At 39.5% G+C, this 19274-nt stretch overlaps 1 protein-coding gene across 12 annotated transcripts in view; it reads right to left on the reverse strand.

Moving 5' to 3' along the window:
* nrcama (neuronal cell adhesion molecule a) overlaps positions 1–13315 on the reverse strand; it is an 85220-nt gene extending 71905 nt beyond the window's left edge. For 8 of the 12 annotated variants that reach the window (XM_047159820.2, XM_047159817.2, XM_047159815.2 and 5 more), the window contains exon 1: positions 13195–13315. The gene's annotated coding sequence lies outside the window, so the exon portion shown is untranslated. The remainder of the gene's footprint in view (positions 1–13194) is intronic. The other 4 variants (XM_047159824.2, XM_053685774.1, XM_053685775.1 and 1 more) reach the window with 1 other exon arrangement.
* Between the last annotated feature and the right edge of the window lie 5959 nt (positions 13316–19274).

A 19274-nucleotide genomic window follows, 5' to 3' on the forward strand; every position in this document is an offset into this window, starting at 1 on the left:
TAAAAAAAAGCAAAGAAATGATTGGTGCTCAAATCAGATAATTGAGATGTTTGAATAGATAAATAGTTTGAACAAGTCAGTACACAAGCACCCTTGTAATAGTACTTATCACCAATCATGTTGGGTGTAAGGGTTGAGATCGTACTGATTAACCTTCTTACTCTTGAGCAAAGCCCTAACTCAAGAACAACTTTCATTCAAGTACATAATACCAACTGCTTACCTCTTAAATTAGTTTACCCAAAGGCTTGGGCCCCCTTGTTCTTTCATTATCTTCTAAAGACAAGCTGGAGGCTACAGAGCTTTTAGGACAATCAGATTGACTGCGCGAGCCCTCTCCATCTTTGACTTTTCGCCTGAAACAGGATGTGGGGTCAGTCTGTTCTAGAAGAGTTCCTCTTCCTTCTCAGCAGCTGATCAATTCTAGCAAAAGGTCTTAGCAGCTTTGCTGCTCTTCAAGATACCAGATTTGGCTTTCCTAATGCACTTATGGACAAAGGAGCTTCGATGGTCATTTGAGGAGTTTGTACATTGTTTATTGCAGGGTCCTAGCTGGAGAGGTATTATTTAGTTTTACGATGGCAGATGTTTTAGCCACCTGCTAGGACTGAATGGAATTTGCTTGTTTTTTGTCCTGATCATTGGGGCTGATAAATTCTCCAATAAAGTTTGGCACCTAGGTAAATGACTTTATGTATTGAAATATTGTATTGAGTGTCTTTATGGGTTTTAAAAGAAATTATATCCTGTGAAAAAGCAAAGAAACAAACGAAATGTTCATCTTTTACCTGAGAACAAATAATGTCCATACGTCGTTCTATTCATCTTCCAGTTGTTTTTGTATTCCTCGTCCTCCTCACCACTCTAAACTTACTGAAAACAATCTTACTGAGAGTCATTCATATCTGATCTGGCACCTTTTAATAATAAATAAAGGAAGATCTCAGAGCAGACATGGAGATTGTATTTTGAGTTTCTTCACTGGAGATGGAAAAGAGAGACGAAGATAAAGCTAAGAGTTGTGGATCATTGAGCATTGAGCATGTCGCTGAGACATTATTACCGTGTATTCAGGCCTGACGAGAGAGAGGGAGAGAGAGAGAGATTGAGATTGATTTCAAAATGCTCATTTCTTTTAAACCATCCAGCTGGAGAACATTCTGAAAGCAAAAATATGTGCTGTGTCTGTTCTTGGCTTGATGAGTCATTTTCCACATTATGGTTTTCAGAGATATTCATTCATAACAGCTCTACAGTGAGCAGTTTTATGCTATTTGAGTTGAAATTAATATACAGATTTTGCACAAGAAGAATAAAATTGAGCAATGCATGGAAGCAAATTAATGGAATACTAACAAATAGGTCTGAACTGCAAGTAATATGAAATAAAGTTATGTTGGCAGGGTTATTTCTGTTTCCGGTTTGAAACATTCGAAGGCTTTTTATGCATTTGGTTTATTTTAGTTTTAAATCATCATATAGCCTGTTTTCACAATCAGTAGGCCTCATTCATTAGTGTTTTGGTAGAGTTGTGTGTAAATGTTTTTGTAGGTCAAACCATGCTGAAACTCACCGGATTTACAATAGTTTCAGTATAACACTGATTTTCTATCCTACTCACATGCATATTTTGATAAATGCCTATAAATCACCCATGGTACAGCTGATTTGCATACAAAACTAGACAAAAATGTGGATTTACAAAACAGAAACAGAACGCAAAGCTTACAGAAAGCATAAAACAAGAAAATGATGACTGAAACAGTAACAGACCTTGCTAAATCTTCCAGTAATGCAGCTCAGCCATTGCAGCATGTCGCCAATAACAGGCACACAATAACTCTACTTCCTTTTATATGGTGCTATTTCATTTGTCCTAATTGAATGGCTAGTCTACCCATCCATTTCCCATATCGCTTATCCTACACAGGGCCACATGGGAGCCTGGAGAATATCCCAGGGAATTCGAGGCACAAGGCGGTGGACACTCTAGATGGCATGCTAACCCATCGCAGGGCACAACTGCCACACATTCACATACTACGGACAATCTGGAGAAGCCAAACAGCCTACAATGCAAGTCTTTGGACTGGCGGAGGAAACCCGAGTACCCAGTGGAAACCCTGAATCATAGAGCGAACAAGCAAACTCCATGCACACAGGGCAGTGATGGGATTTGAACCCCGGAACCCAGAGATGTGAGGCACCATGGATTTATTTTGGATTGCTTTCTTTTATGTTATTAATATGAAGCAGGTTTCATTAAATTTTCACTAAATTCATGTGTGCAATAAGTAATTTAAACTTTACATGTCATATATAAAATTGCAGTAATCACCAATTATACAACTTGAAATCTCCTTATACATAAATTTCAGAATTTCTGAATTTTTTCTGAACAAATTGGATTTTCGTGAATACCACATTTCATGTGTACAGTGCTGTAAAAAGAATTTGCCCCATCCTGCTTTCTTCTGTTTTTGTGTATATCTCATACTAAATAGTTTTGCTCTTCAAACAAAATACAACATAAAACAAAAGCAACCTGAGTAAACACACAATACATTTTTTATTATCATTGTTTTTATTGAAATACCCGTTATCCAACACCTATCACCAACGTGAAAATCTAATTAAACTTCAAATCTGGTTGTGATTTGACAGAGCCTTTGAAATAGCTTTGTAACCCTTCCCAGACTGATGTATTTCAATCACCTTCTTCTACCTTTGGCATAGTGTGTTACTAGGTAAAACCTTTTAACCAACTTTATGCTGCTGAAAAAGTTGTATATAAGTGTTGGTTTGATTGAATTGGGTTTGCAGTAATCAGGCCTGGTTGCGTGTAGTCCAGCTGAACCCCATTATGAATGCAGTTTCATAGATTTGGAGACTTAGTAACTATGGGGGCAAATACATTTTCACACAGGCCCAGTTAGCATTGGATAACTTTTTAAAAACTGTATTTTGTGTTTACTCAGGTTGCATTTGTTTCAGCTTAGATTTTGTTTTAATATCTGAAACAATTTAGCATGAGACATACACAAAGACTAAAGAAATCAGGGTGGGGGTAAATACTTTTTCACAACACTGAAAATGCTCTTGTGAATGTTTTAGGAATAAATCTCTTTGTATCCAGCATGGTGAATTAGAACCAGTGATTACACCATTTCAAGTAATAACCTTATATGAACCCCTTGTTTGGATCTGTATTGTAAAAACCTTTCAGCAAAATCCCATAGAGCCATAGTCCATAAAGTGTCCAGTCACTAGCTTAATGCGAATTTGATCAATAATGTGAATCATTTTCAGTATGAAAGGGAAAGTGCACACTAACAATGTGCTAGTGTACTGTGCACTGCTACTTTTTGTCCTGGAGGGAGAGACTATTTTTATTCAGGAGACAGGAGCTGAAATGTGGATAATCAGTATGCTCGAAGACAAATGTCCTTTCCATTGCACTGAGACCCATAAATGTGTTGCATAGTATACCTTTATTTACAGGCACTGTCCTGCAGCTTTGATTTGATTTTATAAACCGGCACTTTAATCATCCATAAAAACTAATATCATTTGAGAAATGTGCACAAAGCGTTTAGAAATAGATATATTGAGTTATGCTGAACTGTGACTCATTGTCTAAATTTAGTATTCAGTTCTGGAATTCAGTTAATAAGCAAAGCACATCATCTCTTTACAATTTAAGCACTATTCACGCTATTGCATACTTTCTATCATTTTAATTGCTCCTTAAATAGCCCCTCTTCATTTTTCACAATTAACTGGGGTTATTCGTAAGCCGGGTGGTCATTAAAGCCGAACGAACTCAGAAGAGTGTAAAGAATAATGATAATAACATGAAGAATGCTCTCTCATGCAAAGGGTATATAACTGGCCTATGAATTTATAATAGGTCCAGGACTCTCAGCCACAACATTTTGGTCTACCATCCTGAGCCATCAACAACATGATTAGAGGTGGGAGAAATGCACAAATTCTTTACTCAAGTGAAAGTGAAGCTTCAAGTGCTTCACTTGAGTTGAAGTACAAAAGTATAGACTTAATTCAATATGAAAATACAAGTAAGAATCACAAAACAGAATGAGAGCGCCTCAAACCACACACTTATTTTGTTTACTGATAAAAGCACCTTTCACCAAAGAACATGTGCTAACATAAACTAAAACTAGCTAACACCTAAACTTAGAGGTGTTGTTAAAAATAGTTGCTGTCAGTTGCTGACCTGAGATTGGTTTGGCTTGTATAGTTTAATCAGAGCCGGGTGTTAAGATGTCTTCATTTCTGAAAGAACATGCTAATACCTGTTGGCCTAGATGCAATGAATCTTCCTTTATGAGCTGTAATAAACAAAGCTATGGGAAAGCCCCCTGAAACGAAGCTGACCTTGCAGAGGCCTCCATGGCCTGAGCATTAAAATGGATTTTAACCTTTAGCCAAACCCCAAAAAGCACATAAAAATGCTAGCTTATGGAACCCATAGTAAACAGACGTATATCAATATAGTATCTGATAATAATTCATTTTTATTAACAGTTAACGATGCCTTATGTGACTAGTGGAATTTGGCTCTGACCAATCTGAATTCATTTGAAATAAACAGTAAACACTTGCAATGAATATCTTGCTTTAAGCCTGAGTCATTACTCAGTTGAAAATGTTATGATGAATATTTCAGCTTCTACTTGTACTGATTAATCTAGTAGTAACAACTAGTATTTACAAAAAATTTACAGAATATACATCAGGAAAATATAGCACCAACATATTATACTATTCTCTGATTGATAGTGAAAAATGAACAGTGTAACACATGTTTTAACCTTTCCCTGCACTGGAACAGGACAGATGTATAAATAATCTGGAAGAGAACTGTCATCAGCGACAGAACAACTCTTTAAACTCTTAAAGAAAGTAAGAAAGAAAGAAAGAAAGAAAGGAGGTCTCCAAAGTCAGTCTTGCATCCTAGGAGTTCATAGTGAGTAGCACAAGAGCCTATGGTTGCCAAATGACTGTAAATGAGGAGAGACTGTAGCCAACTTCAAATGGCTCTCTTGTTCGCCATTACATTAAAAGCTGCATTTGTATGTATATTTTAATATGGGTCAAAATATTGTACAAAGTCTTTGCTTCTCATGCCCCAGCGATGGAAAATCCTAAAAAGAAACAAACTCCCTCAATATTGCTTTAAATAATGAGAAATCCTTAATGGTTGTAAGAGTGTCCTTTGTTACTGTATCTCCACTTACATCATATAGAATTGACATTAGGATAGATACAGCCGAGTGAAAATGGTAGCCTATTCCAATATTACAAATATGGGTCTCACTGCATGCTGGCAAAAAAAAAGGCTGCAATTGTCATAGCTGACAGCCTGAATTAGGATCCCAGCTTACATCCCGAGGCTTCATTGTCCTGACACTCTCACTGATTGGACTGTTTGAATGTCTCTTCCCACGTGACTTACTCCCTCTTCCCTTAAGGGTGACTGATAAACAGAGTGTTTTTTTTGTGTGTGTGTGTGTGTGCTGCGTTAATTTTATGATTCTAATAGGGTTTTTGACCTCAATCTTTTCTAATCATTTCTAAGCTGAGGGAGAGATTATGAGGATGTGGATTATGCTTTTAAACAACACACAGTTTAGTGGCATCAGCAGGTCAACAGGATCAGTACTGTCTTCCATCACCCATCAAGAGGCATATTTATACTACATTTTAATTGCTGATGTGGTATACAGTGAGGTACAAAAAAAAAAGAAATCTATATTACTCTATCACTTATTCTATGCCACTATACTCCCATGATAATATTGGTAGTCCAGAATTTATTGGAGCAGAAAGGGAGAAAAGTTGACTGATCACAGGACCACAAAGATCCTAATTGTAATTCTGGCAGGATTAAAACCAATAAATCAATATTTCACACTTGCCCCCAGACATACTCATACACATAGAGACCCATATACATAGAGTACATACAGTATGTAAATGTACAACTGTCACTCACAGACAGGACTCCAGGACATTCTCTACATCACCCCATGCCATCTCGTACCATCTGTAATATGCGAACCTCCCTAGCGCTTCAATCTGTCCACTGGCCAAATCTGCATGAGCGCTCTAAACTCACATTCTTATTTCATATCTAACTGCATTGTAACATGCTAATGCATAAATCTGACTATAAACGATATGCACGACACCAACTCCAGTCATTTACTATACAAGAATCATGAATAACAGACAGCACGCCCTTAAGACAACACTGCTCTTAGTAACCATGTCCTTAAAAATCGACCCAGAAACAGTTCTCCTACTTTTAGACGTGATCCTGGCCCAGATCTGTATAAGCTTGTTGAGCTGAAGTGTATAATACATAACACTGTATAATATACCGCATGCTTCTGTCAGTATCAACCCTGCAGGAAGTGCTGTTGTGGTCTTTAAGCGTTTAGAGACTTTGTGTTTAATTAGGCTGGGGTTTTTTTCCGCCTGAGACTTAAGCAGCTGCTGTTTAAATCTCCTGTTTATAAAGCAACATAAAAAGTGAGATGATGTATTTGCTGAGCAATTAAACATCACAAGTGGGTCAGGCCTCTACATTGGCAGAGGTATGTTTTGTGTGTGTGTGTGTGTGTGTGTGTGTGTGTGTGTGTGTGTGTGTGTGTGTGTCAGCAAAAAGCGGCGGATGTACTTAAGATTATGCAAATGTAAGGATGTATATGAGAATGGATCTCAGGTTGTCCTTTCTCTCTCTCTCGCTCTCTCTCACACACACTCCCATTCTAACACACAAATCTTCAGAATAGCAAGATGCCATGCTGTTCATCTGAACAAAAAATTTTTGCCTGACATTCACCCAAACCATGTCACTGTGTTTCTTCTCTGCATTCACTGTTGTAAAGTAAAGAACACCATCGCCTCCCTGACCCCCAATATTGGTCAGCTTATCTCAAACATCTGTCACCCAGAGGTTGTCCAGAGTGCAGTCAGGCAGCCTGGGAAGCTCAGGAGTGGTTTTGTGATGTGTCTCAGTCCACTCTTCCCCCTCCCTTATTAGCCCCTCTTCACAAGAAAGAGGCAAGAACAAGAGGCCTGCCAGAGGAGCCTGAGAAAACAGAACTCCTTTGTCCATGGCTTCCCTTTTGCCCTTTTCAATGTCCTATTGAGGTACATGATCCTTATACTTTTCTCCACTGCTGATTACCCCCATCCTCAAATCAATACCCCCCAAAAACTACCAACTTAAAACCTACTTTCTGTGGGTGGCAGAGTGGCTTTCATAGAGCACAACCAACACAGCAACCTTCACCTTACACACCGCCATCGATCTACAGTATCGCTATACAGTAGTTATATAACATCCTGTTAGTGAAGTTAACTCAGTGTGTTAGGTTGTACTTATTAGGGTGAAAACAGAAAATCAAAGTCCATAGCAGGGTTCAAACACGGGTACGCAGAAACAAACTAAGATAATCACTGATCACTGATCCTAAGCAGGGAATACAAAACTATAAAATAAAGCACCATGCAAAGAAGGTTTGGACAATAAATGCATGAAAGACAAGGAGGAACAAAAACAACAAGACAAAAATATCCAAACTTATGAAAGTGATACACAGAACAGGTGAACGCAGTAGGGTAATCAACCAATGACAGGGCAGGGGCAGAGAAAGAACTAGAACGGAAACAAAACAAAAGCACTTCGCAATGTAAACAAAAGCACAACTTAACTTAATTCGCGTAAACAAGATTACGTGAACGCAGCGCTTGTCATTCTTGGAACCACAGGATGCGCTTATGGAGAAATTTGTGACAACTTGTTAGTCTCTGGGTTGCACAGCGGAAAAAATTACTACACACTAACTGTGTTTGTTTTTAAAAATAAATTCTCTAAAAAATATTCGAATAAAGAACTTGCCAGGCATAATCTGTGCTCACAGTCTGAATGACTGAATTTCATTCTCTGAAATGAAAAGCCATGGACCCATGGACATGGATGAGTTTTGGTGGGTGCGTTGCTATAATCCCTGGCTTCCACAAGAGTTAACCTGTAGAGCTGTAACAAGTGGGAAAGAGTGAGAGCTTCATGTGTCTTGTACACTCAGCACATGTCTCACTTCAAGAGAAGAGCTTCCTCTCCAAGACAGACCTATTAAGAGAACTCTTAGAGAAGAGAACAAGCCTCTATTTGTTCAGTGCAAATCTCTTGTGAAAAGTAGCAAATGTGGGAATTCATGTTAAGGGACTACAAAGGATTTGTTTACTAAAACCTGAGGCAATATCACATAAGAGCTTCATAACTGAAAAACATCTCAGATTTTCACCTAGATTAACCTGGAGCTGTTATTAATCAATAAATCTTTTATTTTATTTCCTCTTAAAGTGATTTTCTGATCCATTTGTGTTTAGCTATAGATGCATATGTTTGAGTTTGAATACCAAAAATATCCCCAAAAGTGCCAGTAGTTGTACTGGCTATGCTAAAATTCCCCTAGCTGTGAGTGGGTTGTGAATACATGTGTATTCATGGTGCCATGCGATGAACTGGCAACTCGTCCAGGGTGTATTCCCACCTCACACCCAGCTTTCCCATACCCACCCTGATACTGGCCCTGAACTCTTGTCGTATTGTTATTATTGTCTTTATTGTCAGGGGTTGGGAGAATTGTACTCTCTCTCCTTTGTCCATTAGTGCTACAGTTGGCCTAATTGATTAGTCTCGATTCATGTCCTCAAAATACAGAAAACAACTTCTGTTTAAAAGAAAACAAAACAAATATATTAAACAAGGCCATTAGATCTGTCTCTCTACAGCATTATAACAAATACTGCTTCAAAGTGAGAAAGGCAAGTAATATGACGCAATTTGTATAATTCCTCGGAGGACTTCATTATGATATCACTCAAGCCAACAGCCTATGTGCTCTTGTATGAGCTGCATTGTTCTCTTTTGAAGAGCAGACACTCTACAGCCGGTGACGGGGCAGACGGCACAAGGCACTGATGATTCGCTCTGCTTGGCGGCAGAATAGCCAGCATGCCTCGCCAACCCACAGAGTGGAATAAGTGACATTCATATCCAGCTAGCACAGTGGCTCATCCTCCTACACCATGGTTCTTTCCCATGGGCTCCGAGCCATTTTCAGGGTGGATCTGCAAGATCTCTCACCCTTCAGACAGTGTTGGCTTTGCCATCAGCATCTCTGAGTGATAAACCGCACATGATTAGTGCATTCCTCACTAAACTTCACACACACACACACAAACACACACACACACACACACACACACACACACACAAATCCAACAAAGTGTCTTTTAAGTGCATCTCAATCCATTTGCTTATTTAGTCCATCTGCCAGACTGGTGATGGACAGTGGCTAGTGAAGGCCTTTAAGGATATAAACGATCCACATTTCAAACGAAATCAATTCAGTCACAATTTTCTAGAATGAAAATCCTACATCTAAGAAAGTCTGATCATTTCCCTTCATTTTGTGACAGCTGAACTTAATAGAAGTCACAGTTGTCTAAAACATTCAAAAAGCAGCTGATGAAAAAGCCCTGTGTCTTTGCTGAAAGCCAGTAGACAACAGCACGTCGCTCGTCATTTACACTGTATTAATTGGGTGATTTGACCCAGTCATGGAATGCGATGCGGTGTGTGTGTGTGGAGTGTGTTTGGGTGGGCAGAGTGTGTGTCAGGGGTCCCTCAGTGAGTGAAAAACTGACTCAAGAAGACAAATAGGGGGAGGGTGGGAATGTTTTTTTCAGAGCAGTGATTGTTTGGCTGAAGAATTATCGTCTGAGAAAAATACCAAGGCTTTGACGTGAACCACTTAGCGTGAAAAAGCCAGTGAAGCACGAGATATTTATGACACTTGTGATTATTGTTTAATATTTTGTTTTATATGTGTGTGTGTGTGTGTGTATGTATACACAATCATGCAGTTATCAGTTATCTAATCATGTGACAGCAGCGCAGTGAAATCAATGCAACTTTGATCGTGGCATGGATGTTATTGTATTTGGATGTTATATGGATATTATTTTCACACCATTTTGTTTAAACTCTAGAGAGTATTGTGTGTGAAATTCCCAGGATTTATGAAATACACAATCTGGTATACCAACATTCATGCCACGAGGCCACAAAGTCACAGAGAGAACACTTTTCCTTCATTCTGATGTTTGATGTGAACATTAACTGAAGCTCTTGACCTGTATCTGCATGATTTTATGCATGGTGTTGCTGCCACATGATTGGCTTTAAAAAGGATTTACAAAGACAGAATAAAATAATTTTCCTTCACTGACTACGTTTACATGGACAGCAGTAATCTAATTATTGAGCTTATTCTGAATAAGACAATATTGTGATTAAGGTGTTTACATGACTCGCTTTTAGAATACTCCTTTCATGTTCCTGTTTCACATGTTATAGAACATAGATGGATTAAAAGCACACGCCATTACGTCCCCACGTCACGCCATCTGACGTCCCTCCAGAATTTCACGTATCGACATACAGTTCGCCTTCGTTATGGTACCGTATACAGTTTTGGGTGTTTCAGTTTAAATTTATGAAAGCTTCAAGTGCAGTTAATTATTTGTCGTGCTGTGCGTGCAAATAGACGACTGCTTGAAGCCACGGGCTGTGTCCCAAACCGCATACTTACCATCTATATAGTAACCAATATGCGTGTATTTCACCTACTATATAGTAGGCAAGTAGGCGGTTTGGGACGCGGCCGTGCTCTCTTGTTTGTCGTCAAACGGTTGAACACTGCCGTGTGTGTACGTGTCCTGTCGCAAAATGCTGTGAAAACTCACACACAATGTTAATAGTGTGATTAAGGTGTGTACGTGTCTGTAATGCACTTCGATTATGTGACTAAAACGGGAATACTCCACGTGTCTTAATTCGATTTGTGTTTACTTCGAGTATGACTTTAGTCGGATTAAGGTCATCAATAATCGCTGTTTACATGCTAGTTTCTTAATCAGAGTATCTTCTTAATCAGGTTAATATTGGATTATTGTTGTCCGTGTAAACGTACTGACCATTAACTTATTGTAACAGTTTGCTAGGGTTGTACTTAGTTTGGTGTTTGCAAATTTACTAATTTCATGTAAAAAATAAATGCTGTAAGCTCACATCTTCAGCAACACTTTACAGAGTAAAAGAGGACACAACAATCAGACATCTTGTAATGAGGTCCTCTAAATGCAAAAGCCAAATTTACAGGCTTAATGGATGGTTGATGTCTTGACATCTTTGGTTAAGCTGTAACATTAGCTATGCTGTTTTATATCTACTGAATTACCTTTTAATTAACCAATGCTGTTCAATGAAGGTAGCTGTTAGTGTTTGGTGTCACTGTTGCTAGCGCTATATTTATTCAATCGGCTAGCTTGCCTGCTCTGTTTATCTAATTTCTGATTAAATAAATGTTGTATTTGTAATCATAAAGCACAGTTGTATTCAGTATGATATAATCAATATCCATCCATCCATACATTGTCTATAACGCTTATCCTACAGGGTCGGGAAACCTGGAGCCTATCCCAGGGAGCATGGGTCACAAGGCGGGGTATCACAGGGCACAATCACATACACATTCATACACTATAGACACTTTGGACATGCCAGTCAGCCTACGATGCAAGTCTACGAAGCCACCGGGCGCCCCATTCATACACACACACACACACACACACACATATATATATATATATATATATATATATATATATATATATATATATATATATATATATAGATATATATATATATATATATATATATATATAGATATATATATATATATATATATATATATATATATATATATATAGATAGATAGATAGATGATAGATATAGATATATATAGATATATATATATATATAGATAGATATAGAAAGATATATAGATATATAATATATTATTATTATTATTATTATTATTATTATTATTAAATGCTTAGAAAACAAAAACTACTGTCATCATTGTCCTAATGTAACAATACAAAAACCAGCCAGGGTCCTTCAGTCTTTCAGCCCAGACTGAGTGCCAAGTCCTCAAACAAAGTAACCAGCGACCAGTATAGTACTGTGTAATGACTATACAATGACTGACGAGAAGTGCATCCAAACACAAACAAGCAATCCGGACCGGAAGTCAGTTTTCCAAACGGGTTTTCTCACTGACTAAATTCACTTTTGCTGAGGCCTCAACGTAATCCATTTTTTAAAAAGCATGTTCTACATCCCTACTGAAAAAAAAAAACAATAGTAGAAACCATTACAGAAATTCTAATGGTTTCCACTACCAATACCATTAAAAACATTAAGAAATGTTGTGTGTTTTGGGCCATATTCTATCAGGATTTAATGGTTTGTATTGGTTTCCACAAGCCATAAACATGCCACCAATAGAACCCAACACATTACCAGTAGGAACCCACAAGTAGGGACCATTAGCTTATAGTTTCCATTAAAACGAATACAATTCCCATTATAACCATTAAAACCATTCACATGTCTGTAATGGTTTCTATCGTTTGTTTCAGCAGGTGTATCATCCAGGTTATTTGTAGTAAGTAAGGAATCGGATATTGCACCTTTAAATCGGAATACATAAACACTGCAGTAAGGCTGGTTACTAATGGGTCTATGGAAAGGCTTTACAGTCGGCTTTACAGTCGGCTTTACAAAAGGTTTACAGTAAAAAAAAAAAAAAATTTTAAAAAAAAGGAGCACGATTTGTGCCGTATAATCATTCTTCCGTTATTTCAGTAGGCCTATAGCTAAAATGGAGCTATAATCCTGACACACGCCTAATCGTGGGCCGTTCATCATGACAGGTCAGGGCTGACACCGACAAAGCGGATGAGTAGGGATGGCAAAACATAAATAATAATAATAATAATAATAGTAATAATAATAACAATAATAATAATAATAATAGAAATGGCTGTTCAACGCCGAGAACCGTTTAAACAGACTTAAAAAGGAAAATAAATATCATATGGAATTTAAATATATATGTTTCTAATAACAAGCGCACGCAACATAACGGAATTGTCTGCGCACTATAATGATACTAGTAATAATAATAATAATAATAATAATAATAATAATAATAATAATAAGCGCAAGCACACGCTACCTACCTCAAACCAGGCTCGTTGTCCTTTCCTCCTGCTCTTATCTGTCCCCGGTATAACTGAGCTTGGATGTCTGCTCCTGCTGCTTCTGGTTCTCCTTTAACGATTCCAACACCGAGCGGCGTTTCTCCGCGCATGCGCAGTTCACCGCGCGACTGCAGCGATCAGATGAACCTCAGACCACAGACCCAGATGGGAGCAGCCTGCCTTGCCAGGAGGGTACTGCATATTAAAAGGATTCTGCACGCATCTCCACTCTCTCTCTCTCTCTCTCTCTCTCTCTCTCTCTCTCTCTCTCTCTCTCTCTCTCCACGTACTAGTCTCTTGAAACAAAAGTGATGCTCTGTTATATAGCCTATTATATGTCAAAACTTAAAGATGTGGTGTGGGAGATTTTCCATTTCATCCATCCATCCATACCGCTTATCCTACACAGGGTTGCAGGGGAGCCTGGCGCTTATCCCATGGGACTTGGGGCACGAGGTGGCGGACACCTTGGACAGGGTGCTAACCCGTCCCACATTCACACACGATGGACAATTTGGAAATGCCAATCAGCATCATACAGCACATGTCTTAGGACTGGGGGAGGAAACCGGAGTGCCCTGGATGGAAGGCCATTACATCGCAGGGCACAATACATCTAAGCCAGTTTAGCATAGCCAGTCCACTTAAAGTTTTTTTTTTTTTTTGGATAGTGGAAGAACCCAGAGGAAACGCAGATGGGACAGGAGAAGAATATTCACAGCGACAGTAACCCAAGAACAGGATCCGCTCAGAGACCCTGGAGGTGTGAGGAGGTAATGCTACCTGCTGCACCATTGTACCACCCTCGTTAAGGGAAGAAAAACTTAGTTTTCGAGTTGATATAGAAATACTATAACACAGTGTACAGGAGCTGCTGAGATTCATCCATATAAAGCTTGTAATAGTAATTCACAGACAGAGCTGTCAGGTCGGATTTGGCCAAAGATTTCAGGCACATACGCAATCTCGGATATGTCATATTACATCACATCTTACCTTAGGCATGAAGAAGAAAAAAATCTGGCTACACAGTGCCAGAGGTGACAAAGCAAGTATATTCAAATGCACAAAGGAGAGTGAGAAAGGGATAGAATCCAGATAATACTATGAAAAGAGAGAGAAAAAAAGATGAAATTGTAGCTATTTTCTTGCAGAACTGATAAGGCATTTATTTGCTTTCCGATATGGTGCCTAGCTTATCCATGTTGTGGAATTTGTATCATTACGTTGTTAGTTTTAGCTATAGCGAACAATGGCCAGCTTGTGGTTTGGTGTGTTTCTCTGTATTTTAGTACTTCAGACACATGAAAGACTGAGTCATTCCAGACTTCTGCTTGCTTGTGATGTACACTCACTGAGCAATTTATTAGGAACACCTGTACACCTGCTTATTCATGCAACTGTAATTCACAAAACCATTGATATACGGGTTAGCAGCTTCGGGTAATGTTCACATCAACCATCAGAATGGGGAAAAATCTCATCATCTCATCAGTGATCTCAGTGATTTTGACCATGGAATGATTGCTGGTGCCAGACAGGCTAGCTTGAGAATTCCTATAACTGCTGATCTCCTGGAATTTTGACACAGAACAGTCTCTAGAGTTTACTCAGAATGAAACATCCAGTTGATTGGTATTCTGGTGTGTTTTTTTCTCTCTGATTTTACACTCCAGTCTGTGTTATATCTGGCCAAATGAAAATCAGTGAAGGGTGCTGCTCACACTTGGTGTCTGGATTTTTACCGATCAGTGTTTTTTTTTAATTCTCTGCTCTGTTTTGTGTGATAATGTTAGCATATGTTGCATGTTTGACAGGATGAAGAACACAAAGATGTTCTTAAACACACACACTGAAACGACCAGGTGTATCCGTTTAGGCTTCACAGCTGCACAAAGCATTGTGGGACTGAGCATGAGCCGTGAGTACTGAGAGATCTGAGATTATAGTTGGGAGAACTACTGAGAAAACTTGTGTTTTAGCTAGATGACTAAGGTTAGATGGTTAGCTCTTTCTGCAGATTCAGCATACAGACACACTGTATGCCGAATCAGAGACTGAGCTCACAGGCATCAGAGTGATTTTTAACAATCTTGTTAAAGACAAGCATGTTTGCTCTTTTGGCTGGTACTGAGTAACTGAAAGGCACAGAAGCTCATAATGCTTCTGTAATGTGGAGATGACAGCAACATTGGCAGCAGATAATTATATGTAATTATATGTATTTGAGATGGAATACTTGCATGGCTGCATCCCAAACCATATATAATGCCAGTAGGTTCCCTCAGCACCTGGAGCTCAGGTTACTTCCTTATGGAGATTCACATGTATCCACATGGGTTTCTGCTGGGTTCTCATTCCCCCTCCCCCCTGCTAAAAAATACCAGTACGTGGACTGGCTATGCTAAATTGCCTCTAGGTGTAAATGAGTGCGTGATGTGTGCGTGATGTGTGTGTGTGTGTGTGTGTGTGATGCTCTGCGATGAACTGGCACTCATCCAGATTGTATCCCCAAATCTTATATCCAATAGCTTTAAATTCCATCCATCCATTCATTTTCCATACCGCTCATCCTACACAGGGTCACGGAGGAGCCTTGAGCCTATTCCGGGTCACAAAGTGGGTATACGCTGGACAGTGTGCCAACCCAGCCCACATTCACACACTACAGACAATTTGGAAACGCCAACCAGCCTGTAATGCATGTCTTTGGACTGGGGGAGGAAAATGGAGTGCCTAGAGGAAACTCCCGAAGCACGGGGAGAACATGCAAACTCCGCGCACACAGGGCAGAGGCAGAATTTGAACCCCCAAACCTGGAGATTCGAGGCAAATGTGCTAACCACTACGCCAATGCAAAAATTGGTATTTCTTTGTCTTGTGGATTTTCATGTGTCTCAGCTCAGGTCTTGCGCATCCACACAACATTGATAACAATCAATTTGACCAAAATGAAATCTTTCTTCTCTCAAACCTACTACCATCACTGGCGGCTCAGATCGGAGACTGATACTGATCAAGTATGAGGCAGCATAAGAAAAGGACGAATAATCATCTGAGACACAAGCCGAAATGGCACAAAACGGCACAGTAGTCAACAATAAAAAGGATCTCACTGTTCACATGGCCCACATCACCACCTCTCCAATTGTTCCTATCAATCCTTATCCCCCCTCTTTCTCTCTGCCTCTCATTTTCACCTACAACCCCTCAGGCACTTCTCATTATCAGCTGCAAGGGCCCATGGGATGTGTGCCTATACCAGCACCACTACTGACAAAAGGAGGTATTTAAACCATTCCTGCCTTCCATCTCACATTGCCTATTTAGATGCCTTCAAGCTATCCGCATCCAACCAAGGCATGGTTTTAGCCATAATAACACATGTTCTGAGTGAATATAAGCATATTTGCTTATGGCACTGAGGATTTTAAGGTAAGAGGGATATGAGAATAGAAAGTGCACAGTATGTAAGCATCAGAATTAACAAAAACGAAAGAGTCAAATAAGCCTCAAGTTCGAGCCAAATAAGGTCTATATTTTTAAGCCACAAAAATGAAAGACTGTCCAATCCTCTTTCTGTTATCATCATCTGAGACATCTTTAGTTCAGTCTCCCATTTCCTGTAAAGCTCGCACGGTATGAGTGTTGAATGAGCCTCTGTCTGTCTTTCTCCTGAAGCTTCAAATCTTATCAAACAGAAAGAACCTTCTTCTTCTCCAATGTCAAACAAGCTAGCCATTACATAGTTCTGACAAATTCAAGCAGTGGAACACATCGTCTAATGAGGATTACAGTGCTGTAGAAGTCTTGCTTCAGATCTAGTCAGGAGGTTTTTTAATTGCTTTTCAGCTTTGACAATAGTGTCCAGTGATCACAGGCTTATATTAATGCACTTGATTTAATGCGTTATCATTTCTGTAACTACTAATTCAGAGGGACTTGTATGGTGGAGGTTCCATCTATCTATCCATCCATCCATCCATTTTCCATATCAGTTATGGAACTCGACAGGGTCGCAGCGGAGCCTGCAGCCTATCCCAGGGAACTCGGGGGGGAAAGGCGGAACTCTGGAAGGGATGCCAACCATCGTAGTGCACAATCACCACATATTAAGGACATTTTTAGAAATGCCAGTCAGCCTACAACACATGTCTTTGGACTGGTAGAGGAAACCAGACTACCTGGAGGAAACCCCCAAAGCACGGGCATAGCATGTAACTCTGCACACACAGGTCAGGGGTGGGATTCGAACCCCCAACCTCTGTGTGAGGCAAATATGCTAACCACTAAGCCACATTGCCCCAATTAAAGAGATTATTTTTTAAAAATATATTGTTATTTTAAGTCTGAGGTGTCTGAGTGCTTTGTAACAGCTGTTTTCCACCATGTGAAAGTCTTCATGATGGAGTATTCTCCCCGTGCTTTGGGGGTTTTCTCCGGGCACTCCAGTTTCCACCCCCAGTCCAAAGACATGCGTTGTAGGCTGATTGGCATGTCCAAATTGTCTATAGTGTGTAAATGGGTGTGTGAGTCTGTGTGTGTGATTGTGCCCTGCGATGGGTTGGCATCCCGTCCCCCACCTCGTGTCCCGAGTTCCCTGGGATAGGCTTCCTGCGACCCTGTATAGCATAAAGATTATGGAAAATGGTTGGATGCAGGGTACGTGTTGGCAAATCGTGTCGGCAACTTTTGGCTGGTGTGACATGGACTAACGTGAAGTAGAGAAATAGAAGAACCCAGAAGTTGATTATTTTCCTTTAATATCATGTCACATAATGTTTTATTCTTTACTGAACACATTCAAACCCTTGTACATCGCTTATTGAAGATCAAGAGACTCTCGATTGACACTTGAACCCTAATTTTGGCTTAGGTCTTAATGAATATATGTTTTCCATTAGTTAAACTAAAAGTTAATCAGCACTAGAATGTAAATCTGTAGACATATTGTAAGATTACAGTTGAAAAGTGCTGGACAAAAAAAAGTAGGCTCCATGATGCAACACTTGCGACTGTAGCTGCAAATGTTTGTAGGATACTCTGGAAAAGTTTCCAAATAAATCCATTTCAGGAAGTTAAGGAACCATCCAAAGAACCACTGAGGTTCCCTTCACATCATTCATCATTCAAACAGTCTGGACTGATGGACGATCTCACGAACAGACCCCTGGACTGAACACCAGCCTGTCTTAAACACAAACATTTGTTCAACTGATCTTAGCCAATCCATCTATCTGCATGTTTTTGGGAGGTGGGAGGAAACCACTGCGGTCACAGGGCGAACATGTGAAACACAGTAACCCGAGCTCAGGATGAAATTGGAGACTCTGCAGCTGTGCCTATTCTGTCCCCAACTGCACTGTCTTTGTAGTAATTTTATACTGCAATTCCATGCAAAATGATTTAGCATGAATGTGATTAAACTCCCATTTCATTTAGGAAAGTCCATTAGTTTTAGCAGCTCTCAGATTTCAGATGTAGCAATTACAGTAAGTACCTGCTAGAGTTTCAGGTTTTGTTGTGTGTGTTTGTTACCTGATAGACACGCGGCTCCCCGAGGTCATATATTAAGTGTTATCAATTAAGTTTTGTCTTGGTGTTGTTTTCTCTAAAGGGCAAGCTGGAATATAATGGTACCAATGACGCTCATCATTTTTCTTGCTCAGACAATAAACGTTTCAATGACTGTGCTCCAAGAAAGGACTGATTTTTTTTTTTTTTTTTTACAAACTTTACATAGAGGGTCCAGCACAAAAACAAGCATGCTGAAGAGGTGAGGTACCTCAAGGTAAATAAAACCCCTGTCACACTGTTTAATTAGAGTAAGCTCTGCTCATCATCTCTCAGGATATTGAAGCCAAATTGCAGTGAGCGAGGACAATTATTACAAGTCAAATAAAGTAGCTTGCAGGATTACAGCAAAGACAGCTGTGTTTGCCCTCATGATCTGTCAATCTGTCCTAGGAACCTGGGGGGTGTTCCAGAAAGCAAGGTTAACTTACCATCACATAAACCCTGAACTCTAGGCTGATAAACCAAACCTTGCTTACTCTGTG

Source organism: Ictalurus punctatus, chromosome 14, assembly GCF_001660625.3.
Source record: "Ictalurus punctatus breed USDA103 chromosome 14, Coco_2.0, whole genome shotgun sequence".
Lineage (NCBI taxonomy): Eukaryota > Metazoa > Chordata > Actinopteri > Siluriformes > Ictaluridae > Ictalurus > Ictalurus punctatus.